This window comes from Saccopteryx leptura, chromosome 2 (genome assembly GCF_036850995.1).
Source record: "Saccopteryx leptura isolate mSacLep1 chromosome 2, mSacLep1_pri_phased_curated, whole genome shotgun sequence".
NCBI classification, from domain to species: Eukaryota; Metazoa; Chordata; class Mammalia; order Chiroptera; family Emballonuridae; genus Saccopteryx; species Saccopteryx leptura.
Window position 1 is genome coordinate 318,348,808 of NC_089504.1, and position 26,670 is coordinate 318,375,477.

The 26,670-nt window shown below is 43.0% G+C and overlaps 1 protein-coding gene across 1 annotated transcript in view; it reads left to right on the forward strand.

Moving 5' to 3' along the window:
* The window catches only part of CNTNAP2 (contactin associated protein 2), a 1,312,105-nt gene that overhangs the window by 813,548 nt on the left and 471,887 nt on the right, over nt 1-26,670 (forward strand). The gene's annotated exons all lie outside the window — the stretch shown is intronic.

Below are 26,670 nucleotides of genomic sequence, written 5' to 3' on the forward strand. Positions count from 1 at the left end.
CTCACCAGCTTGGACCCAAGGTCACTGGCTCGAGCAAGGGGTTACTCGGTCTGCTGAAGGCCCATGGTCAAGGCACATATGAGAAAGCAATCAATGAACAACTAAGGTGTCACAACAAAAAACTAATGATTGATGCTTCTCATCTCTCTTCATTCCTGTTTGTCTGTCCCTATCTATCCCTCTCTCTGACTCTCTGTCTCTGTAAGAAAAAAAAAATTATGTGATTTCTGAATTCTGAAGTACTACAAAGGAACAGGTGCTGATGTTGCCACACTCTCTCCTATAGGACTCTCTCTGTAGAACTCTCTACTATAGCTATAAATCCTCTGTTACCCTCAAACCCTCTTAGCACAATGGTATGGATTTCACTTTTACCCATAGAGAAGGACATCGCCCCTTCCTGTACATGCTACAGGCCAGTGACAGCAAGGGATGAGAGGTATTGGATTTAATCTTCCTTCTCCTGCCTTTGATCCCCACCTCCATCTCTGTTTTGCATAACCTCTGAACTTTAGTTTCTTCTGGGATATTCAGTGAAATATAGTCTCTTTCAAGTGCTTCGTAAATTTGACAACATCCTATCTCTTTTTGGGCCTTTTATTATAACACTAAGTCTTTAATAACAGCCAGACAAATTTTTGTCTGATTATAAGTAGCTTAAGGATACTGAGCACTGATGTAATTGATGCTTGAGGAAGAGATCAGAGGGTCCCTCAATGTTTCAGCCACAACTCACTGAGAAAAAGATAAAAGGCTTTATTAGCAAACACAATGGCGATGCAGGCTGATTTATGCGCAGGGTGAGTCTGCTCTTTCTAATCTAGACACGGCACTCGGGAGGCAGATTGTACTTTTTGTTGTTATCAAGTGAACAATTACCAAATTCTTTTTAGTTTACCTCCTTCTCATCCTCCCATTCTGTTCACACATTGGGACCTATTTCAGAAGCTCCGTGTGTCCTTGTCATTAAAGACTGGCTATAGGACACTGAGTGGTTACATTCCTATCATCTTTCACTTGTGTTTATCGATTCAGCAATATGTTGAGGTCTGACTTCATTCTGCATATGGGATAAGTGCTGGGATTTGGGGGACAGAAAGGAAGAGGGCAGGAATACTAGGATGTGTAGTGTGAAGTAGCTCCCTCCAGAGGAGTACATTATTTCATTTATTGTCTTTACAACCTTAATTCCTTTCCACATCTCTGGGTCATAGGGATTGTGAGCTGAGGATGGCTCCATGGCCTCTTCCTGAGGCACTAAGAGCTCGGTTGCTGAGCAATGAAGCAACACCCCAGATGGGCAGAGCATCACCCCCTAGTGGCCTTGCCAGGTGGATCCCAGTCGGGGTACATGCGGAAGTCTGTCTCTCTGCCTCCCCTCCTCTCACTGAATAAAAAAAGGGGGGGAACCATTGAAGGTCTAGTCACACAAGTTCTTTGCAATTCTAAGCAACTGTGCCACCTTTCCAGATTCTTTTGTCAGATTGTTTGTTTATTCCTGGGGTTTTCTTCTGACCAGATGGACAGAAGGAGTCTGAGGGAGTCGGATGCAGTGCCAGCATGGTGTTGTGGAGAGAGTGCTGCCTTCAATAGCACAGGATGCACCATTCAGATAATCACAAGCCTGGCTTGGCCATATTCTTCAGAAGAGAAGCTCACTTTCTCACCGGAATGGAGGCGTTTGGAGAGAGAGGGAAATGTCGAGGGCTGTCGCTTTCTGACACCACGCTTGTTTACAAAGAGAATTCATAATTTCAGCAGGCCCTTCAAGTGAGTGTTCACCTGGCCTACACAGGAGAATAAGGTAGAAAGAAGTGGGAACACACTACCTAGATAGATATGTTGGCAGGGGACTCGGAGGCCATTCTATCCACCGGCTATAACCAAACACATCACAGTGGATTAAAGTTTGCAGGTTGTTTGGAGAAACACAGCCCAAGGCCTTTCCTTCCCGAGGTAGCCCCAGTTTCAAATTAATCCCTTTTTTCATGCTTTGCTTTGGATAGATGGCTAAGATTACACACAGAAAGTGTTTAATTTCAGCTATACAAAGACTCTTTCAATAGTATCCAAGCTATATCTTTCTCTTTGAGTAAAGATCCTTTGCACAAAGCTGGTCTGCCAATGCATATTAACAAGCAGCCCTCTCCAGAGACGAGCCATGATCCTGTGAACCTCTCAGGGCCTCCGAAATGCCAGCCCCGGGTCTTGAGGGAGTTGACATTCTTCATTAAACTCCCCTGCAGCTTGAATCCCGGTGACTGCCTCATCCAAGGCTCGGAGCAAAGAGAAAAACGCATCGCAAACAGTCACTTCTACGCCTTTGCCAGTCCAGGGAGGGAGGGGAGAGAAGAGAGGAGTGGAGGCTTAGTTTAGTTAGAAGATAAAGAAGGCAACTTCAAAGGTATCCATGTCTACTCAAAACACAGGAAAGGAAAATCCAGGTTAAGAATGTGTGTGCTTCTCCTCTGATCCTTTTTAGGATCTCCCACATCGAAGCCTTTCTGTTTGCTTTTATACTGACACGAGTCACTATGTTCCTATCACCAGTCTGCGGTGTTGCAAACTTCAGACCCAGGGTTATCTCTGATTCATAGGCGGTTCCAGTTCATTCAGCAATATTGTACGTCTCCTGTGTGTGCAGCGCACTGTGCGGAGACAGAAATACAGATAGAAGAGCCTCTTCCTTATGAAGGGGACAGGGCAGGTGACAAGGAAGCAGGACCTTCAGAACGCAGAGATACGTTCGTAGAAAGCAATGGACGTCGGTGTGCCACACGGGTGGAAAGGCCCGTATGGTTGACATGAGAGAGAGAGAACAGTGTGAATTAGGAGGGTTGAGGAAGGGTTCGAGGAAGAACTGAAAATTCTAAGCCACTTGTTTGGTTGGTCATTCAGATTGGGCCTAACGGAGGGGGGAGGGGGGGATGTGGGCTGTGAACCAGCAGAAGCAGAAGTCCAAGGGCAGAAAGGAACTTAGACTGCAGGGTTTGTCCTAGACAGCCAGGGCCGCCAAAAGTGAACGTCGCCCGTGGAAGGTACAGCACTTTACAAGGAAATGTTGCCATTCAAAACGGTGCTTCCTTTTTCTACTTGTCACGTGCGCACGCACACACATGCACACACAAGTGCTTCCCACTCACCGCCTATTTTAGGATGAGACAGATGAGTGTCAGATCCTAGACTCCACCATACGTGGTTCTCAGCCCAGGCACGGGATCACTTTTCACACTTGATTAACACCAACCTCACACCTGTGGCAAACACACTGAATCTGCACGAACTGTGATCTTCATGCTGGGCTCATTTAGATTCCAACAGTCTCTCCATGGATTAGTTTAAGAAGACCACGTTTCCACTGTGCTTTTTAAATGAGGACGCCCAGTGGAGGGTCACCCTTGAGTCTTGGGGAACTTTTTGTTTTTCAAAAGTGAAACAAATAGAGACTTGAATGGATGGGGCGAGGTTGGGAGAGGGGTTTCCAGTGTCCATGCACCTAAAAAAAAAGGAATAAATATATGAAGTTGGAGGAGGAGGAGTTTAGTAGATATTTTGAAATACTTTTTGATGGAATAACGTTAAGATGAGAGGCTACTCCTAAAAAATCAAGTGGGTGCCCAGAAATGCCACCTTCTTCCAGTCTTCTTATCAGGAGGTCGGCAACTACCCCAATTTTCTAAATTTTGTCCCAATTCTCTCCCCCGGCATGTGGCTGCCTGCTCTCAAAGAGTGAACACTTTGGGCAGGAGTGGTGGGGGGGAGGATAAGGAGACGGACCAGGTAGAGCGGTGGGAAGAGAAAGAAGAGTACGTATTTGAACCTAATTACCCTAGACATTTGGCCTCCCTGCTCCTGCAGTGTGGCCTGCAGAGTGGGGACAGGCTTTGTGCATATTCCAAGGAGCCCTAGAGGCCATGTATGTGCAGTTTGGGAGAAAAAGAAGTTCATTTACTTTTCAAGTTAATTTGTCTTAGATTTAAATATATACTTAAGGCTGAAAAGCATTCTTCCACGGAGACAGGGCCTTGAACGGCTGCTGGTGTTATTGGAAGATGCAGCCCAGGAGCCACGCCCCACAGCTCCTGACCTTGCCCGCCCCCCACTGATGTTATCAGCTTGTGGGCAGTTGCTGTGGAGCAAGTTTAGGGACCCTCTGAGGAAAAAAATGGGGACACTCACTTGCCCAGTGGCACATGTAGGCCTCCAAGGGGTCTCAGCACAGGGTAGTTAATAGTCAAACCATTTTTACAGAGGCAATACAAAACCATGACAGAGCATATAAGAAGCCTCAGAGGAAGGCTGTATTTCAGTTATTTTACAAGGTATCATTTGTATTTGTGATATCGTTGCTTGATTGCAACTGTGCATGTGTCATAGGTAGACTATGATGTGGTGAATCAGCCCAGGTCATTTTGAAGGCATTTTTGGTTTCTTTTGCTCCCCTGGCCATTTGGGAGCTGATGAGGCCTGCATTTATAAAGACACACACACACACACACACACACACACACACACACACACACACACACACACAAACAATGATGCACACTTCAGCAAATGATCAGAGGCTGACTTTTTACCAGGCTAACGTTTTTGACTTGATTGCTCATTCGTGAAATATTAAGGCGATATACCTTCCCACGTGCCTGTCCTCCTCTCTATAAAGGAAGGAGACGCGAATGCTCTAAGCTCATGGTGGGCTCCTTGCTCAGCACTCTTCTGACATTAGGAATGGCCTCGATGTGTCAACCCCAAATAAAATAGAATTAAAATCCAAAGTTAATTTCAAGCTCCATCAGAAATAAAAGGTGTTGGGAGAGGAAAAAAAAAAAATCAATATTTGCCTGGTGCAAAATGATGAAATTCAAAGCAATTAATTCTATTATTTGGTAACTTCTAAAAACTAGAAAGGACCTCCAGACAATGGGAAAATGTTACTACTCTCATACGTATGTGCGGTGGGTGACTGGAAATAATGAGAATGGTTTGCAGAAGCAACGTGCAAAAATCCATTTTACTACTTTATAGGCACACCATGTAGATATACACTAAAATGTGTGTCTTAGAATAGGGCCAATTATTCTGTAAAATTCACGGCTGTCTCCAGCAATTATCAACACTCTGGTGTAAATCTGGGAGGATTCAAGGGGCAGAAACAAGGCAGACCAGCGAGGAGATGTATTTAAACGGCATGAATGGACCCATTTTCTCCATTTTACTTTCTCTCTTTTCCAGCTTTTTGTTTGTTTGTTTTTTAACCTATTGTTGTCGATTACCAAGCAAATGACTCTAAACACTGGAGTCCCAACTAGGACCAAGTATTTTGCAACCTGTAGAGTTGTAGGTCGCAAAAGGCATACAACATCCAGGAAAAGTTCTTTTTATGTTAGAATCATTGCCACTTCTCCTGTGTTCTGCCTTTTGGGGGAAGGTCTGAGTTAACAAATGGGAATTATTTTTTTAGGTTCAGAATGATCAGAGTCAGACAGACCTGGATCAGACATTGTACTGAGACACTTGTTCCTTCCTGTTGTAGAAGAAGCCTTGTGAGAACTAGCTCGAGCATCACGTAATCAGCAGGCCGGGGGAGTGATTATAAAAGATAACTCAGGACTCAACCAGTTCTTAGCCAAGGAACTGCTGTGAGCCTTCTGGTTAAACCATCCTCTCTTTGCAATAAAAATTGTCAGTGTGATAAAGGCCTCCTAGCAATAGGAAAAGACAGTCGGGTGTTGGGATCACCCTAAGACGTTTCAGCACGAGAGAACAAAGAAGCCTCATGCCCTTCAAATCTCTAAATATTGATGCATTCTTCCAGTGGCTAATATTCAACTCCTCGACTTTTTAAAAATGGCATCTTTTAAAATTCTATTAGATGTTCTTTTTTTTTTTTTTTTTTAAGGTGTGACTCATCCAACCAGGTGATACCGAGATGGGTCCGCTGGTCGACTGTCTTTGTTCTCAGTACTCAAAGCCCTGCCCTGGCTCTAACAGGCACAGACGTATCAGACCACATCGATGTTTGACTCTCTGAACGTCCCATCTGTTTGACTTTTTCTTCCTTCCCTGGTAGTTTAGGAAGAGAAGGGATGCTAGAGTCAGACAGATGGGGATTCTAGCACAACTTTCTCACCGTCTGTGTGGTTCAAGGCAGTGAATGAGCCTTCCTGGGCCTCACTTCCCACTTCCTGTATAAAGGATACTCACCTGGCAAGGTGGGGTTTTGCTTTTCATTTTTTGTTTTAATTTGACATCTATGTGAAGTGGATGCTCCTTACCAGGCAGAGTTCTCAAAAGTGGTAGCCCTTAGTGCTGTCATCAATCTCTGTTCCTGGGTGCCCAGGAACTGCCTGTTCTCTCTCTCTCTCTCTCTCTCTCTCTCTCTCTCTCTCTCTCTTACCTTCCTCTGCCAGACTTACTCTGGGAGAGCATCAGATATCCAACATTAGTGCTTGCAGATGAACACACATCAGTGAGCAGAAGGAAATACGGAATGTCAGAAATTTAGAAGCGAGGCATGGAGGGGGTTAGGAATGAGGAGGGCATTGTGTGTAAAAACTAGGACTTGGCCCTGGCTGATTGGCTCAGTGGCAGAGCATCAGTCAGGTGTGTGGAAGTCCCAGGTTTGATTACCAGTCAGGGCACACAGGAAAAGTGACCATCTGCTTCTCCACCCTTCCCCTTTTCTCTCTGTCTCTCTCTCTTTCCCCTCTCTCCTCTCGCAACCATGGCTTGAATGGTTCAAGTAATTTGGCCCCAGGCGCTGAGGATGGCCTCACCTTGGCCACTAAAATAGCTTGGTTGCCAAACAACAGAGCAATAGCCCCTGATGAGCAGAGCATTGCCCAGTAGGGGGCTTACCAGATGGATCCCAATCAGGGTACATGTGTGTGTGTATCTCTCAGCCTCCTTGCCTCCCCACCTCTCACTAAATAAATAAATAAATAAATGTTTCTATATCATAATCAGGATTTAAAAAATTAATAGCAACAGAAGTATCATTTCCCGTTGTTTTAAATCCAGAGCAAATAGATAGTGAGCAGTTCTGGCGGTGTGTATATACAACTTCGGTTCTTTTTGAGTTTTCCACTCCTCTGGCTACCTTTTTTATGTCAGTAGCAAAAGCTAATACATTCATTGCATTACGAATACCAGCCTTGTGCTTCTCTGAACCCTCCCCGGCACTCACTTTCTTTGCCCTGATCTTCATACACTATTTAAGAGTGGTAACAGTACCAAGAATCCATGGAGTCATGATTTCACTATTGAATTCCATGTTTCTTTAAGAGAGAGGTTCATTCTTCCTCAAGCTGCTGCCTTTTGTAATGAAAAAGCTAATTGTCCTTTAAAGCAACTTTTTTTTTCCTTTTTGTAATAAAACTGGGAGGTAATTTAGTAAGTTTCTAATAGTAAGTTAATGAGTTTCATCCATGAGCCAATATCACGTAGTGTGTATTTTTTGTGCATACGTAATGTTTCTAAACTAAGCCCGGTAGATTTTTTTTTCTTTTATCAGCAATAAAGAGAGGCCAAAAACAGACGCATAGCTCCCCAGTGTGCTTAATAGGACACTTAGCAGCATCCAAACATCGTCGCTGTGCACTTGGAAAGCTCTTTGCAACAGGGTGACAAAATGTCAGGGACAAATCACCACAGTAGGTTCCAGAAAACCTTGTATTTCTTATGTTCATGCTGTGCTGCTTGTCCTCATACAACACCTAACCTATTTCCTTCAACCTTGCGTGCAACTAAGCAGAATGCCTGTAGGTAGGTGCTTTGTATAGGGGGAGGCTCACGTGGCAATGTAAACCTAAATAAAAGTTTGGGTTCCTTTAATCACTACTCAGGAGCCTTGAGATTCAAGTAGTCACCTTGTTGAACATCATAGTAGACTTTTTATCTCTCGGGGGAGTCTTCATAAGAAAGTTACAAACTGGGAAGATTTTTGAGGGAAGAAATGAGTTGGATGAGAATTTATAAGATGAGTATACCCCATGATGTACATTATATTCTAATGCAGAGAGAGTGTCCACTGCACCCTCTGTCTGTAATAGTGTACAGAGATCTCAGACACACGTGCACCCACGGGACAGCCAAATGTCCACACTTCCATTTGTAGACACGGTCTTTTGAGGTGCTTCCCTGGAACCACAGAGAGTATGTTTATCACAAAAGAGAATTCCAACATATCTTTTGCACTTTTGAATCTTCACTACTAAATAGTCACATCAGTAACGTGAGAAGATTATCCCCATAGGGATCAAAAGTTTGTACAACAGCAGGACCCCTGTCATGGTTTGGCTTTTCATTGGATTAGCTTCAGTTTAGAGCACAGATATTCAGACCTATTCCAGTATCTGGTCATATTCCTCTTTAGAGGTTTTCTCCATAACTAAATTAAAAAATCAATGCAGTGGGAAATTTTTCACAATAATATTCAAAAGAGAAATTTCATCCATTAGCTTATCTGAACTTCTTAAGCTGTTAGGAAAAGTTAAGAATTTTTATTTTTATCTTAAGAATCATAAATTGCATTTAAGCCAAGATCTGTCCTCACGTTCAGAGGCTGTTATTTGTCAACTTGAATGTGACCTTTGACCACAATTCCATTTCTGGAATTGTGCAGCAAGGAGATAGTTAGACATGTTTACAAAGATTTCTGTGTAGTTTTAATCTCAGCGTAGTTTTGGATAAAAAAATAATAGAAGTAGCCCTGGCCAGTTGGTGCAGTGGTAGAGCGTCAGCCCGGCATGCAGATGTCTTGGGTTCAATTACCAGTCAGGGCACAAAGGAGAACTGCCCCCCTCTTGCTTCTCTCTCTCTCTCTCTCTCTCTCTCTCTCTCTCTCTCTCTCTCCCACCCCCCCCTTCCTGCAGCCATGGCTCAATTGGAGTGAGTTGGCCCTGGGTGCCGACAATGGCTCTGTGACCTCCACCTCAGGTGCTAAGAAGAATTTGGTTGCCAAGCAACAGAGCAACAACCCACATGGGCAGAGCATCACCCCCTAGTGAGCTTGTCGGGTGAATCCCAGTCGAGGCACATGCAGGAGTCTGTCTTTCTGCCTCCCCTCCTCTCACTGAATAAGAAAAAGAAAAAAATAGAAGTAAACATTAACATCCATCAATGAGTATATGGTAAAATAAATGATGATATAATGACATATCAGGAAACTATTCAAGTAAGGAAGCAGATTCAATATTGTTTGACACAGTAAACATGAGATTCTCACATGATACTATTGGGAAATTTTAAAAACTCAGAATACATAGTTTAAACATATAAATAAATTAAAAGCATAACATGCTACTTTTCTAATATTCACTGTGATTTTTGCTAGGGGACAGGATGACAGATCATTTTAATATTTAAAAAATATATTTATACATTTTCTTAGTTGTATTCAAATAAACATGAACTATTTTTATAATAAATATAAATAATAAACTTATTTTCATTTTTTTAAGGGTTGTGTTAAAATGAACAGGGGCCCTGGCCGGGTGGCTCAGTGGTAGAGCGTTGGCCCGGGGTGTGGAAGTCCTGGGTTCGATCCCCAGTGAGGGCACACAGGAGAAGCACCCATCTGCTTCTCCACCCCTCCCCCTCTCCTTTATATCTCTCTTCCCCTCCCACAGCCAAGGCTCCATTGGAGCAAAAATTGGCCCAGCTGCTGAAGACGGCTCTAGGGCCTCTGCCTCAGGCACTAGAATGGCTTCGGCTGCAACAAAGCAATGCCCCAGATGGGCTAAGTATCGCTCCCTGGTGGGCATGCCAGGTGGATCCCGGTCGGGCATATGCAGGAGTCTGTCTCATTGCCCCCCACTTCTAACTTCAGAAAAATACAAAAAAATAAAAAAAAATGAACAGGAATAAAAATAGAAAGATCTTAAGTCCTACTCTATTTTAAATTTGTGATCCTACTTTAAGTATCTGTTTATTTGTTCAGATAGCTAAATGGCTTGTGAGCTCCTCAGGGAAAGAGACTGTTTATAAATTGTCTTATTCTCCCCTGCTGCTCGGAAAAAGAAAGACAGTAAGATGCATGGTATTTTTTTTTCTTTTTTTTATTCAGTGAGAGGCAGGGAGGCAGAGAGATTTCTGTATGTGCCCTAACCGGGATCCACCCGGCAAGCCCACTAGGGGGCGATGCTCTGCCCATCTCGGGCATTGTTCTATTGCTCAGCAACCAAGCTCTTCTTAGTGCCTGAGACAGAGGCTATGGAGCCATCCATAGCACCCGGGGCCAACTTGCTCTAATTGAGCCATGGCTGCAGGAGGGGAAGAGAGAGAGAAACAAGATGAGGAGGGGTGGAGAAGCATATGAACACTTCTGTGTGCCCTGACTGGGAATCAAAGCCTGGACATCCACATCCCAGGCTGATGTTCTACCACTGAGCTAACCAGCCAGGGCAATGCATAATATTTTTTGAAATAAATACGTAGTCTCCTTTAAGACACTGTCTCTTTGAGGCTCATTTTTCTCACCTACAAAATAAACACGGGGCTCTCTCCACACGCTGGGGACTGAGGTGAGTCTGGAGTAGGGCAGCACACTTGAGTCCTGGATACTCCATGTTCTGGAAGGAGCATTAGCTTTAACCACAGTGGTGACTCTTATACTCGCTGCAGTGACTGAGACACATGTTGGCTTCCCATCCCTAGGGATGACTCCAGACAGAAGTATGAAGCAAGCGGACACCCCCTTTCATGTCAGGGACAACTCGTTCCCTCAGTGCCTGGCTCTTTCTGCCCTTAGCTCCACCTTTCACCCAAATTTAGTCTCATAAAAATGGGACCTAATGGCATTTGCAGTCTCACCAGATATAAGACATTGTCACCCAAAACAATGGCTATTTTTCCATTTGGTGGATTCTCCTGAAATCACATGACATGGGTTTGCCCTCATCTGAAGGCTGGTTATCAGCTCCTTTGTCAGAGTAGAGAGTTCTTTGGTCCTGGCCGGTTGGCTCAGTGGTAGAGCATTGGCCTGACATGTGGAAATCCCGGGTTTGATTCCTGGTCATGGCACACAGGAAAGTGACCATATGCTTCTCCACCCCTCCCTCCCTTTCTTCCCCTCCTGCAGCCATGGCTCCAGTGAGCAAGTTGGCCCTGGGCATTGAGGATGGCTTCATGGCCTTGCCTCATACACTAGAACAGCTCATTTGCTGAGCAGTGGAGCAGCAGCCCCAGGTGGGCAGAGCATCAGCCCCAGACGGGGCTTGCCAAATGGATCCCAGTCAGGGTGCATGTGGGAGTCTGTCTCTCTGCTTCCCTGTCTCTCACCTGATTAAGAAAAAAAAAAGTGGTAGAGAGCTCTCTGATGGGCAGTGCTTCCTACTTAGCCCTCGGCTCTGACTGTGGAGAAATCATCAATCTACTAAAAAAAAAAAAAAAAGTTACTCCCTTTTTAAGAAAAACACCAGATGTTATTAAAATTATCCTTGAATTATATTTAAAAAATTTAAAAAGGAAGACAAACTTTTAAAAATGAAGGCAGTGAAGGTAGACTTTGCTAGTATCACCATTATCATGTTATATTAGACACTAAGAACAGTACATGGCAAATAGATCTTCTTATTCAGCCATGTAAGTGGATTACATTTTTAGATAAATGAAAGGACAGTATGATAGATAGATAGATAGATAGATAGATAGATAGATAGATAGATAGATAGAAATGTATAGATTTTCCATATATTTTTATTTTGAATTTTATATTTGCATAGAATATATATTTATATATTATATTCACATATAGATTTTTTAAAGTAAATTGCAATTTATTATATCTAAAAAATATATTAAAAATTGCAATCTACTTTTAAAAATCTACCCTATATACTGGATGTGGCAAAAGTAGGTTTACAGGTATGAGTACAAGAAACAGTTTATTCTTGCATTATTATTTATTAGTTATTGTATCATTTTCCATACAAACAACAATAAATCTACTTTTCCCCCACCATGTATTCTAGTACATGTATCTATCATATATATTTCACTTTCCAGCTTTCTAATAATTTGTATACATATGTGTAACATTATGAAGCCAGGCAACTCTTTTAATCAGGACAAAGTCACAAATAAAGCTAGCCACCTGCCTCCGGGAATGCATTTCAGTGGAGTGTGTAGAACAGCATGAGGTTAATTAGGTGAGGCTTCTCAGAGAAGTGGGATTTGAGCCAGCACAAATTCTTGTGTTCTGTTGATAGAAAGAAGAGGGCCTCCTTATGTGGTAAGAACCAGCCCCAGGAGCGCAGAGAGAGAACAGGCATGGTGGCTCAGTCACCAACTTGGAAGTCTTTGATGCCTGTCTCCACTCACGCCCGGGCCCAGCCCACCTGCTAATTCTGCTCTTCCTGCCTCCATCCCTGACACTCTGGATGACACCCCTGTTGAACATGCCATCTGATTCTCTTGTCTCACACGACTAAAAACATCAGTTACATGAGTCTGGGGATTCTAACCCATTTTGCTCACTATTATTTTCCCAGCATTTAAAAAAAATACTCCCTGGTGTACTAGTAGGTCCCCAGTAAATATCTGTTGGTTTAAAGAAATACATTAATTTGTGTTGGGCATAGCAAGGACAGTGGGGTGAAGGGAAGTGGCTGACATTAGACCCACAAAGGGTTAGTTAGTTCGATAGATTTCCAATGGAAACATGTTGAGGGCCAATACTGAGACCGTAACTCATAGGATGGTATCCCGCTAATTAGTTGTGTAGTAGAAATTGAAGCAATATTTAAGTAGCGATCCTAAAATAAACAGCCCCAGATTATTTCTTCTTGGAAAATAAAGTGTGATGTTAGTTTGGGTCTGACAACAGAGGATTTACAAAGTCTAGATAAATTCATGAAAGATCAGAAATTTATGAAATCCTATGAGAAAACTTGGTACAACCCTTAATAATATGATGGTGAAAAATGCACAGATATTTCCTGGGGTAGATAAAAATTATCTAGTGCTAATTATACACTTTGTACTTTTAAAAAAAGTAAAGCTGCTCATGTGTAGAACAAAAAAAAATAGACTAAATTAATCATAGAGTCGGAATGATTCACTGTGTACAGCTTACAAATTAATTAGCTTTTTTAATCCGTTCAATTAAAAAACTGTTAAAACATTAGTTTATTGCCTACTTCAGTGTTAAAATGTTGGTTAATTGCAAAACATTATTAGGTGCTAATATTAAAATTCCACTTACAAGAGTCAGGGAAACAAAACACATTGCAAGTTGATTTGCAAATCCAGGTTCCTTTGTCTGCTTGGGCATAAGCAATGATGCTTCTTATTTAACTGCCGTGGGAGAATAATCCCAGCATGAACTGGAAGGGACTACATTAGATGTCAGTCTCTCCATCCATTCCTAATATTTCCCAAAACTTTTCTTTTTTTTTTTTTTTTAAATAAATTTTTATTAATGGTAATGGGATGACATTAATAAATCAGGGTACATATATTCAAAGAAAACATGTCTAGGTTACCTTGTCATTAAATTATGTTGCATACCCCTCGCCCAAAGTCAGATTGTCCTTCGCCACCCTCTATCTAGTTCTCTGTGCCCCTCCCCCTCCCCCTAACTCTCCCCCTGTCCTCCCTCCCCCCACCCCTGGTAACCACCACACACTTGTCCATGTCTCTTAGTCTCATTTTTATGTTCCACCAATGTATGGAATCATGTATTTCTTGTTTTTTTCTGATTTACTTATTTCACTCCTTATAATGTTATCAAGATCCCACCATTTTGCTGTAAATGATCTGATGTCATCATTTCTTATGGCTGAATAGTATTCCATAGTGTATATGTGCCACATCTTCTTTATCCAGTCTTCTATTGAAGGGCTTTTTGGTTGTTTCCATGTCTTGGCCACTGTGAACAGTGCTGCAATGAACATGGGGCTACATGTGTCTTCACGTATCAATGTTTCTGAGGTTTTGGGGTATATACCCAGTAGAGGGATTGCTGGGTCATAAGGTAGTTCTATTTGCAGTTTTTTGAGGAACCACCATACTTTCCTCCATAATGGTTGTACTACTTTACAGTCCCACCAACCAAAACTTTTCAAGTATGTGGACACTGAGAATTCTAATCTTCCTACAAAATTGAAAAAAAAAATCCAACTCACTGTACTATTCATTTCTTCTCCTACTGATGTACCATGTTCAGTGTTTCCTTACTGTCCCTGATTCTCAACCTCAATTCATCTAAAAACATTATGTAAAGACAAATATGCTATGTGAAAACATGAATAAGGATACACCCTCCGTTGATGTAGTCTGTCCCCTTGTGTGTTGCTCCCAGACTTGCCAGAGACACCAGTCAAAGGGATTGACAGGAGCCAAACTTGCCTGTCCCAACCTCCTCTGTTGTCAGAATTCCCCCCACAGCATAGAAGAAGGCTGAGCATGGGTCTTTGAGGACATGGCTTTGAAGTTGTCTCACTGTCTAGGTCAAAGGAACAAAGAGCATACACTGACCAGGGCTTTCTAAACTGCAAATGGTGTGTGTGTGTGTGTGTGTGTGTGTGTGTGTGTAAGAGATAGCAAGACAAAAAGAGATAGAGATGGGTTTAAAGAGAGAAACAAACAAAAAGATACAACTACACGCTCAAAGCCCATGAAACATTTTTCAAGCATTTGAAACGGTGTGTGAAAGAAGTGAGACACCTCGTAGAAGTGAAGCTGGTCAGGTCTGTCCAGAGCACCTGCAGGACTGGCAGAGAGACAGTAGGGAGGGTAGGCAGAAGCTGGTGATAAAAAAAAAAATCGGGTGTTTTCAGTCCTTGAACTTGATTGCGAACACTCTTGATTTTAATAGGGCTGCACTTCTCAATGCAAGGGCAGAGTGTGCTAACAAATTGTACATTGTGGGAGAAGACATTCTCCTTGACCAAATTGCTTCAGGAAACATGTTTTAACTACATCAATTGAAGTCTCCTTACTATTCCAATAGCAAGGAGTCTTGTTTCCTAAAATTGTCCCACAACAGACAATTTTCTTGGGGGCGCTGGGGATGACAGGAGCCCAGCATGGGACCAAACACGCTTTAGAAATGCTGGAAAGTATTAGCGAGGTGCCTTGTCTTGCCTTCTCATCCAGTCCACGGCGTGACTTGAGGCGAATGGTTTCATTTCTCTGGGCTTTCCTTCTGTACTGGCAAACCACGGAGGTCGAGAAAATGAGTCTGTCTCCGGGATCCCTTCTAGCACAGGTGTTCTCAGAGGCTGTGGAAAATATCCGATCATCAACTTGTCCAAAATATAGATATCGAGCTTGAGGTAAAGTCTCACTCAGGAGGATTAAATCAGTGACAAGTGGCATATTTAAGAAAAATACATCATCAACTTTGATTCTCTAAGAATGGCCCAGTGCACATTGCTCAAAGAAACGTTTTTTAATAAGGTCATGATTTTAAAGGCTAATGGTCACTTTCCCCTCAACCGTAAGTCCAGAACTGGAACCCGAGCTATATAGGTCAGTACGTTCTGAGATTTGTCTCAGCATGTGCTCACCAGCTCAATTAGACTTTTAAATGAAAGGGAAGCCCTCTCTGAGTTCAGGCATAGTAGATAAAGCTAGCCTGACTGGTGAAAAGGAAAACATCAAATGCTTATATTACCAGTATGCCAATGTGGTAGGTGAGAACGTGAATGAAGATATTTTCAAATAGCTTGTGGGGCTGTGTTTTGGGTTTTGTTGTTTTAGGTTGTTGTTGTTTTTTTTACTTTTTCTTGATAAGGACTTGTATTTATTTCTGAAAAACTGAGGCCATAAATTAAGTTTTTCCTATCATGTAGGCACCATCGGCTCTTGAGCCAGTGGAACACTGTATACTTCTGAGTTCGTGCATTATGCAGGATAGGTATTCCTTTTCACATTTTATGGCTCCAGAAACCAAGGGTTCAGAAATTTTATTTATTTATTTTATTTTTATTTTTTTACAGAGACAGAGAGAGAGTCATAGAGAGGGATAGACAGGATCAGACCGTCAGGAACAGAGAGATGAGAAGCATCAATCATTAGTTTTTTGTTGCACATTGTGACACCTTAGTTGTTCATTGATTGCTTTCTCATATGTGCCTTGACTGCGGCCTTCAGCAGACCAAGTAACCCCTTACTCGAGCCAGTGACCTTGGGTCCAACCTGGTGAGATTTTGCTCAAACTAGATGAGCCCACGCTCAAGCTGGCGACCTCGGGGTCTCAAACCTGGGTCCTCTGCATCCCAGTTCGACGCTCTATCCACTGCACCACCGCCTGGTCATGGGTTCAGAAATTTTAGAGAACATACCCAAGCTTCTAAAAAGTAACATGCTGCAAAATTGGAAATGCATTTTAAGCCTTCTTGGTCTAGTCTCCGTTTGTATACAGTACACATTTTCTAAAATAGAACCACAAAGAGTAACACTTCTTACAAAGAAATGTATTAAAGTTGCCCAAATTAGGCAGGCTCTCACTGAGTTTTTAAAATATTATGTTCTAAGAGTCTTGCTCTAAGACTGTCGTTAGTTGTTGCTAATAGCATCAGAGGTCATATTCCATAGCAGAAGCTGTGACACTGGCGCGGGAGAGACCAGGTGCACAGGGGACTGAGTGGCAGGCGTAAACTGGCCCTATCTAGTCCCCTCATGAAGCCCTTTCCCTGACAGGAAATGGCTTTTGTTATGGCTTTGGTTCTCCCCAAAGCAGTTTCTGAAACTAGAACCTGCCTGGAGGAAGTTCACTGGAGAGGTGATCATGGAAAGCCCCAGGGAAATGGTGGAGATAATGAGCCCAGGTTGGGAGGAAATCGTAAAAGGCACCTTGATAAGGAGTGACAAGTGAAGGCCGTCCTTGGCTGGGGGTCAGTCCCCCCCTGAGAGTCTTTGAGAAACCTTTTTAGTCCATGGGGGTGCCGGGACGTTTACTCACTGACTCTATCCCCCCAGTTCAGGGTAGACTCTGAGGATATTCACTGTCGCACACTTCCTGGTTACACTTCCTGGCTGAGCAGGTGCCCTGGGATCCCAAGCGGTCTTTGGAGAGAGGCAGGGCCTTGCAGTGGGAAGCTGTCCTTGTACTTAAGTAGCCTCCGAGGTAGCTGAACTCAGGGGTGTGTTGAGGGGATACATATGCTAATTTTACTTCTCACTCTTACGCTCTCCTTTACACACATGTGTTCACTCACACACAGATTCTCACACACATATATTCACTCACACGTTCACTCATGCACACAGATTCTTATACACACAGTCACACACACACTAACAAATAGACCAACTTTTTCTATTGTCTTGTGCATCTTACAAGGGAAGACTGACTTGTCTCTTTCACTAACAATTTCATATTCCCAGTGAAGTGACCCCAAATGACCCACGTGAATGAGAGCAGTTAGGAGATTGTGTAAACCCTGCATGGAGATGGGTGGGAACTGGGGAGTTAACTTCCTGGGCACAAACCCTACAGTACCAACCACAACAGTATCCCGCCAGACAACCAGGTGGAGGGACCAACAGGAATAGCTCCTGTGCTTTTTTTGGTGACACTCATTGGCTGAGCCCAAAGCGTCCTGTATAACTCGGTCACCACCCAGCAGCTGCTAGATGAGCCACAGAACAGAGCCGGGTCACCGGTCTGACAGTGGAAGTGGAGTACAGCGTCCAACATTAATGCTGATCTTAAGATGGAAAAGAACTGTGTCCATTTTGAATCAAACAGTGCAGAAAAGGGTGTGTACATCAGCACCTTCTACATTATGCTATAGACATTCGATATACTCTGAATTTAACGGCAATGTCTCGAGTCAAGTGATACCGGAGAATATGGATTGTTTTTACACACATGGTTCTTAGGAAAAAGGTCAGCTTTTTCTGTCCCCATGCATACTCACTGAATAAGCAGCTGACACCAGACACAAGGCTCCTGTCCCCTTGGATATGCTCAGGAGGCTTCAACATAACATTGTGGCTTTTTCAGAGACTAGTCCCATCACAGACTACCCCTGAGCAGAGTCCCATTGCTTATTGAATCAGGCTATTATGGGGATGTTACCAACTTCTCCCAAAACAAAGGCCAGGGAATCAATGAAGTTAAGGTTTAATAAAATCAAAGGCAAAGTGTATCTGTGTGTTTTTCACGTGTCAGGGCTCCAGGTTCCCATACAACACAAATTTGATGCGTAGGCAATTTTATTATTACTGATTTCAAAGAGGACATCGGTGTCCCCGCTCTCTGCAGAGCATGAAATGGCACGTTCTGCGTGCAAGGTTTCTTCCCTATTTCCATGATGTTCCATTATGTTGCTGGACATGGAAAAATTATTCCATTCACTAAGAAAATGTGGGACTCATCCTGTGATGATAAGTTCCCTGTCTGACAAGAGCTTAGCTATCCCCCGTCCAATCAGCGCGAACCTACTTATTCAAGCAAGATCCAGAATAGTACTCAGAATGGTCAGTGTGTTCTTCATGATAATGGGGATGATGGTAACAGTGGTGGTGATGACAATAATGGCACTTAACTTGTGTATTGAACATTAGAATGCCTAATGCGGTTTCTCATACGCTACCTCATGTATTTATTATAATTACTAAGAACTCTACCCCTAGAGTTACCCCAACAGTTACCACTTTTATTTTACTGATGAGGATACTCTGGACAAAAGAGTTTAAGTGATGTGTCCAAGACCACATAGACAATAATGACAAAGTCATAGCTAGAATCTAGTTTGTTTGGGGATATTGTTTAGTCTTGTTCTGATCTTAAAAAAAAAAAAAAAAAAAAAAAAAGGAATGAAAAGTCACCATCAAAATTTTCATTCTTATTGTAAGCTCAAGAGAAAACCATGTTATGTCATCTCTGCCGAAAATCCCAAAACGTTACTGAACGTGGTGGAAAAAAATTCATGACCTGGTTATTTTTATATTAGTGCCCTCCTTTCTTTTTAAAAATGAATTATTTAATTTATTGGGGTGACATTGGTTAATAAAATTATGTAGGTTTCAGGTGTGCAGTTTATCGATACAGAGAACAGACTAACAGCTGTCCGCGGTGAGGGCATGGGGGGGCTGGGTACAACAGGTGAAGGGATTAAATGAAGAGAAACAACTCACAGACACAGACAACAGCAAGGGGATGACGGGGGAAGGGAGTGGGGGGTAGGAAAGGGTAAAGCAGGGATAAATGGTGCCATTCTTTCTAATTGGATCCTTTAGAGTAGATTCTACTTGGAACGGGCTCCCAGAAACTTAGTGAAAATGAGACAGGGGACGGAGCGGATAGAACAAAGGCTCATTGTACCCGTGTTTAGTGATGCAGAAAGAAGAGAAAAGTAATATATTTATAAACTGGAGTTAAATCTTTTCAAGTCTGATAACAAGTCCAAAAAGGAGATAACAAAACAAACAAAAAAAAGACTGAATAATAATGAACATTTTTATTGAATCGGTTCATATGGTACCATTTAGAATTGTATTTTTAAGATACAGCTCAATTTCGTCCGGCTCAAGCCTCCTTCAGGTGCAGCGAACCCTTTCAAAGCACAAAGAGAGGGGAGTCATCCTCTTCTGGAGGCTGAAGGGATGTTCAGGCTGAGGGTTTTATGAAATGACTGACACCACTCCTCTGACAGTCCCCCCCAAAATTGACTGTGAAACCTGCATCTTATGCAGAAGGGCAAAAACGAGAGAGATTTCATACAAATTAAACCTTTATTTCAAAGGTAAGACTTTTCAAGTTGAAAGTGAAGACAAGGTGTGTCCAGGTAAAAAAAGACAAGAAGTGAAAACTTCAAAGGGTAGGGATACTTTACTCTTGACAGTCACAGCCATGGTGACACACGTTTGTGACAGGAGCTCAGCCCTGTCACTCTGTTATCCTTGCCCTGAAATTTGGATGCCTTTTTGTGATTCTTGCTACTGCTTTTCTCTACGTAACACTGAGGTGGATTTCTCAGATTGTGAACACAGGCCACCCCCCTTCGTCCCGTAAACTCGAGTAGTAGCAGCAGGTCGTGGACAGGAGTCTCAGTGGGCACAGTGTGCCTAGTCCTCCCTGGGCCCTCCATGCCTGTCCCGCCTCTCAGTACCCTGACCCAACAACTAGCATTTTGTCAACATGCAGGGGGTGCTTAAATACAGAACGGCAGCTCAATAAGGATCTGATGACCATGGGTCGCCAGCAGCTGTGTTAAAATCAGCTAAAGATAGAATTGAAAAGTCACAGTGGAAAATGTTCAGAGACAGAAACTAGAGTTGGAAGCGACCTTCACTGTTGAATGAATGAATGGCTGACATTCCGCATGCCCCCCCCCCCCACTCCCTCTTGGTTTTGTTTTCTCACCTGCAAAACGAGGACCCAGACCAGGTGACCGGGAACACGAAGACTCCCTCCAGTTTGAATAGGCTATCACATCACCAGAAGGGGAGAAGAAATGTAAACTCCCTCAAATTCAATATTAAACCCTGGGGAATTTATTATTCACTCTCTTTGGCGTCTCTTGTCTGTGGGTAAAGTATCTATACATCCCCTAATGTTCTAATTTTAGGAGTGGTGATGCAGGTAAATTGTTTTGAATTTTCTTTTTTTTCCTTTTCTGAAGTTGGAAACGGGGAGGCAGTCAGACAGACTCCCGCACGCGCCCGACTGGGATCCACCTGGCAAGCCCACCAGGGGGCGATGCTCTGCCCATCTTGGGGCGTTGCTCTGTCTCAATCAGAGCCATTCTAGTGCCTGAGGCAGAGGCCACAGAGCCATCCCCAGCGCCCGGGCAAACCCTGCTCCAATGGAGCCTTGGCTGTGGGAGGGGAAAAGAGAGACAGAGAAGAAGGAGAGGGGGAGGGGTGGAGAAGCAGATGGGCACCTCTCCTGTGTGCCCTGGCTGGGAATCGAACCCGGGACTCCCGGACGCCAGGCCGACGCTCTACCACTGAGCCAACCGGCCAGGGCCTGTTTTGAAATATTTTAGTGTCTTTTGCTCCTTTGTGTCTCTCAGTCGGGCCCGACGTGCATCCATCAGTGGGTGGGGGGTGGGGGCAGTGGAAGGCTGAGGAAGGTACTGGAAGAATGCAAGTAGTAAGAGTGAATTTAATAATATTCGCCATCTGTCAGCAAAAGTACGCTTTCTCAGTATCTGGCAATATAGTGTAAAAGGCTTAAGGACAAAAAATTGAATTTTTTTCTAAATTCCTTTATCTTGCCCTTTAATATATCAAGCGACAGTCTTTGATCAGAGCGTTTCAAATAAGGGAAGGTGTAACGAGACAGGAAGAAGAAAGTCCACATGTACTTGTCTCTGTAGGGGAAGAGTCAGGTCTCTGCCAACCTGAGCTTTTATGCCATGTCATCGGGCAGGAGCCGGGCCCCCTTAAGACAACTTTTTAAAAGTATGACATTTCACTGATTTTACAAATTAGGGACTAAAATTCCAGGCTTCTTTTCTCAGCCTCTTTTGAGTCGGTGCCTTCTTTGAAATTTCTTCCCAGTTTATTCTCCCTTGACGGGACTGCATCTATATTTTCATTTCTTGACTCATTCAGCAAGTAGTTGTTAAACGTCAACCACGCTCAGGCTCCTGAGAACGAACTCAGGGTAAATCAATGCAGGTGATAGTTCTGCTCCTGTCACTTCCCTCCCCGCTGCTGAGATACGGTGGACAAGCATGCTGTCACTCTTCCCTGAATTAGGAAGGAAGCTCCACAGAATGACACTTCCAGGGCCTGACCAGGCGGTGGCACAGTGGATTGAGCCTCAGACTGGGACACGCAGAATGACACTTCCTCTTGCTGCTCCCCTGGGACTGTGTTCACCTCACACCCTCTCGGGCTCCTCTCCTTCTCTGGAGCAGACAAGTTCCTCAGCGGTGGTCGGAGACACCCACTTTCCACTACCGGATCTCAACTGCCTGTGGCTCCCTCCCACACCTTGAATCTGGCCTCCAGCTCCCTGTATTCTCAGGGATGAGGTCTCCCCTCCAGCCATGTCGTCCTCTCTGACGTCTCATAAAAGTCCCAGTTACACACCAGTCCTCTGTCTACACATCCAAGAACGCACAGTCTTCTCTGTCTTTCTAAATCTCAGCCCTTTGTTAAGATCTAACTAGTGTCCTGGGTGCCTGCTTCCATGAAGAGCCCAGCCCACGGGCAAAGCTTCCTTCTCGAACCTTTCCGAATATGCAGGTCAGTGCTTTAGCTCTTAGACTCCCAGACCGGGAAGAACACACTGGTCTACTAGCCCAACTTGGAATGCCATGTGGGAAACGCAGTTAGAGCCTCCGACTTTTACACTCCTTACAAACGTTTTTCGAATAAGTCAATGTAAATAAAAAAAGTATAAATATACATGTAAGTACACATAGATACATGGATATATATGTCTTTATATAATATATTCCAACCATGCTAAATTATTTTGATTATTCTGTCAGCCATTCACAAGCAGAAAGCTTTGAGTAAATATTGATGCCTACAGTTCTTACACCACCAAAGAAAACAAATTGCAAAATTAAATACAAGCCCAGTGACAAAGCTCATTAATTCCAAATGATCAGTGAGACATTCTCGTGACACCTGTTGTTTCGGCCAAAGAATCTGTTCTCAGTGTAGGTGTGGTACTGGCTGCTGTCAGACACGTTCCCCAAAGGTGATCGCACATCCTGTCCCTTGGCTTACCCAGCCCTTTCTCTGGCTGCCTCTCCTGGCTGCCTCTGCCTCCCCTTCCAAAAGCAGAAATACCTCCTAAAGAAGGACAATGCTAGCCTAGAGGTCAGATCTGCTGTGTTTCAAATTCTTCAAACATCCAACATGAACAAGTCCACCTGTATTGTTTTCTAACTCTTAACCTCTGAAGAGTCGTTTTATTTCTGTGTGCAGAAGAAATGCCCGTAGAACTTGCACAACAGTAGCAAGACGTTCTAAGTGACTGTAGGGTAAGGACTCGTCGCTGATAAAAGGGGAAACCAACAAGTCAGTGAATCAGAGTTTCCCAGGATCACTGGGAGAGGGATCGCGTTGCTACAGCATCATCCCGTGATTGATGTGGGTAATTAGGAAGCCTGAGTCAGCAAGAAATAGCAATTATATTTAATGTCATATGATTAAGGAAGCAGAAAACTTGATGTGCAGTGACTTTTAGAATGACTTTTCACTGAATATGATGAAAATAAAATGAATTTTAGTGCTCAAAGTAAGGAAATCAGTGTATCAGTTCATTTATATTGGGGTTTGCATGATAGAGAGGCCATGCAATGACAGATAGGAGCCCAAAGTTCTGCTCTAGTAATAATAGACACTTATTATAAATGAGTGACTTTAGGGGAGTAGGTCAATATAAGATTCTCAGAGCAAGGATAGTAGAATGGCTCAGAACAGAGGCTCTGGGCTCAAATTCAATCCTGGCTTCCTTATTTGCAAACTATGTAGCTTATGTGGTTCTCTTTTCATCTCTGAGCCTCAGTTTCCTTATGTGTAAAGTGAAAAGAGTAATACAAACCCCATAGGTTTACTATGAAAATCAAATGGCTCATTGCATGTAAAACGCTCATTTGAAAGAAGATGGCACAGCATAAGAGCTCAAGTAGCTGTTGTTAGAATCATAATTCCTTGCAATGAGGGAGCTAGATTAGATGGTGCCAAGGCCTTCTCAAGCTCTGAAATTCTGTAGTTCTATGAATGGTTCATTTCCAAATGATGTCAGGTAAATGAGGTTTTACTGTATGTATATTGGTTGAGAAATCAATATGGCCCATTTTCAATTGTGCACGGTAAGGTACGCTGCGCAGAGCATGAATTATTCACCATGTTGGTTACACTCGATCTATTTCTATTTGCTCTTGGACTGCATAGAACTTTTAAAAAGAATATTTTTCTATTGTTCTCAGATTGTGCTTAATGATTAAAATGAGAGCGGCCTTTCGGTGTCCACCAAGGGGAAAGAAATGGGACAAAGCTCAATGCTGTGTGGGTGGGATCTCATTTAATTGCTCACTATTTAGATGAACTTATCCAGCAACTGATTGGGTAATAGAAAAACAGAGCAGGGTAATACAGTTCCAGCCCAGAGCGTAGACAAGCCTGTCATTGAGAGCCAGTATCACACCATTGCCTCTCACAGCTTTTTAGAATTGTTGGTAACCCTAGTCCATACGGGTCTTGAAAGCCTACAATTAAAAAAAAAAAAAGAAAAAAAAAGTTGATCAAGTGATTTCCCATACATATATTAATTTAAAAGGCGGCCTTACCAAGGTGATATCTAATTAGAGAGTAATGATGAAGAAAATGCAAGTGGTGCTGGTCCAGATTGAGTCACAAAATACAAAGCAATTTGATGTTTTCTGGTGTCAAGGTCAAAGAATGCCAAGAATGCCAACAATGGATATTGACATTAGGAAGGAATGTGGCAGTCATGATCATAGAACGATGCAGAATTGTAGTTTTGTGCCTATCATTACAAAAGCATAGATTATTGTTGTTGGTTTTTGGGGGAGAAGAGAGAGTAGAAATGAAATAATAAGGGTAGATTTTACTCTAGATTTATTTTTTAGAGAGGGACAGACAGAGATAGAGAGACAGGAAGGGAGAGAGGTGAGAAGCATCAACTCTTCGCTGCAATACCTTAGTTGTTCATTGATTGCTTCTCATATGTGCTTGGATCAGGGGGCTCCAGCTGAACCAGTGACCCCTTACTCAAGCCAGCAACCTTTGGGCTCAAGTCAGCGACTATGGTGTCATGTCTATGATCCCACACTCTAGTCGGCAACCCTGCACTCAAGCTGGTGAGCTGCACTCAAGCTAGCAACCTCTGGGTTTCGAACCTAGGTCCTCAGCATCCTAGGCTGATGTTCTATCCACTGCGCTATCGCCTGGTCAGGCCAGTCTGATATTTTTAAAAAATTTTTTTTGAAAGACTGACTTGTCACAGAAGAGAACTATGAGCTACTTTTTTAATAGAAAAATCAAAACTCTTTTTTTCTTCCAATGACCTACTTCCCTTGAGACCTGAACAGGTGAAGAAATCCATTAGAGGACTCTAATAAGGAGCATCTTATGCACAAATTACATTTGCAGAAAGATTATGGTGTAGTATTAGTATGCAGAATATCAGTGTTTTAAAACTCACACCCCACCCACCTCATTTGCTTTGTTCTGATAATGAGACAATAGTTCCTAGGGGAAATAACGTGGTCAGGGCATTTATTCAAGCTTCAAAAAGTTATCGGAAGAAACAGAAAACATAGGAGGTTAACATTCAAGTGTTAATGAAGACTTAGTTATCATAAAGCTTACTCGGTGCTAATTAAAAATAATTGCACGGTTCTAGACTAGGGAGCTTTCCCAGGGGAAGGTCTCAAGGCCACTACTGCCCCTTGGTGTTCCCAGCTCAGCTGTCCCTCAGTTGTTTCCTTCACAGGAATAATGAGATTCTGAGAAAACTTGTTTCTCCCACCAAAGACACTGGAGTCTGACTTCTGAGATGAGAAACTCAATTTGACAGTTTCAAATAAGATAGAGGGGTGGGCAAAAGGAGGGGAATACTAATAATAAATAATAGAATAATTAACCAATAAATAATGCAAGAATAAACTGTGTTTTGCATACTCACAACTGTCAACGTGCTTTTGCCCACCCCAGTGTCTCTTTCCAATGGAGAAAGCTTTATTTTTCAAAGATGGGTTAAGATCAGACGGTGGCTTAGTTATTAAGAGGGATCAGCGTAAGAAGGGCTCCGGAGAGCGTCCTAGTTTGAGCACTTCCTCACGGCCTTTCCCTTGGCATGGTATTCAAACCCAGAGCAGCCATAATTTATTATTATCCAGATGAGACAATCCGGAGGTTGAAAGTGGACAACGTGTTGATCATTCCATGGGACAATGGTGGATGGGTTCTGCTTGATATTCTGGCCACATCCTCTTCCCATAGCGCTTTCTGCACGAGCATTACCCAGCTGATCAGAAGCAAACCCTACTCCAAGGGCCCTTTATCTGTGCTGTTCACAGTTGTAGTTGGGTGGCTCAGCACATTTTAGTTGCAGAATAAAAGACAGGAGGAAAGAAAGAAGTAAATCAAAGAACTTTAGAGTTGCTTGAGCCTAGTGAGTTGTTGTTGAATTGAACTGGACTTGAAGGTATACCATCTTTGCAGAGAGGAAACCGTGGAAAGCCAAAGGGAGGCATGGAGAACTTGGAGGAGGAAGGCAGGGAAGGAAGTCCCGGGAATCAGACCTCCAAGTTCACAATGGAACAAATGACACGTGCGAGGGGTACCGCCAATTTGAGTGCACGTTACTGAAAAGACTCCACGACTTTCATTTCAGATATATCGGTTTATACCAGATGTCTTAGTTTTGAAAAGAGACCTTTCAGATTCCTCATAGGTGTTAAAAAAATTGTTTTTGCAATGACATCTTAGTCATATTCTCTACAGAGGTGACATGAAAATGTCCCCTTTGTACTTCTGAACACAAGTGCGGCCCAAGAAGAGAAAATGGGTCAGAAGCAGGGGACTAAAAGGACCACAGTGAACAAGAACCTATCATTCCATCACCCTGATGTCTACTTTCTACACAAACAAGATTTGATGTCATTAAAGCACCTGCAACTAAACGAAGCAGGGACATTTTTTCCCAAAATAAAAGAGCAATAGAAATCCCATGAAGTTTATTTTACCTATGCAAAAAATGCATGCATGTTTGTG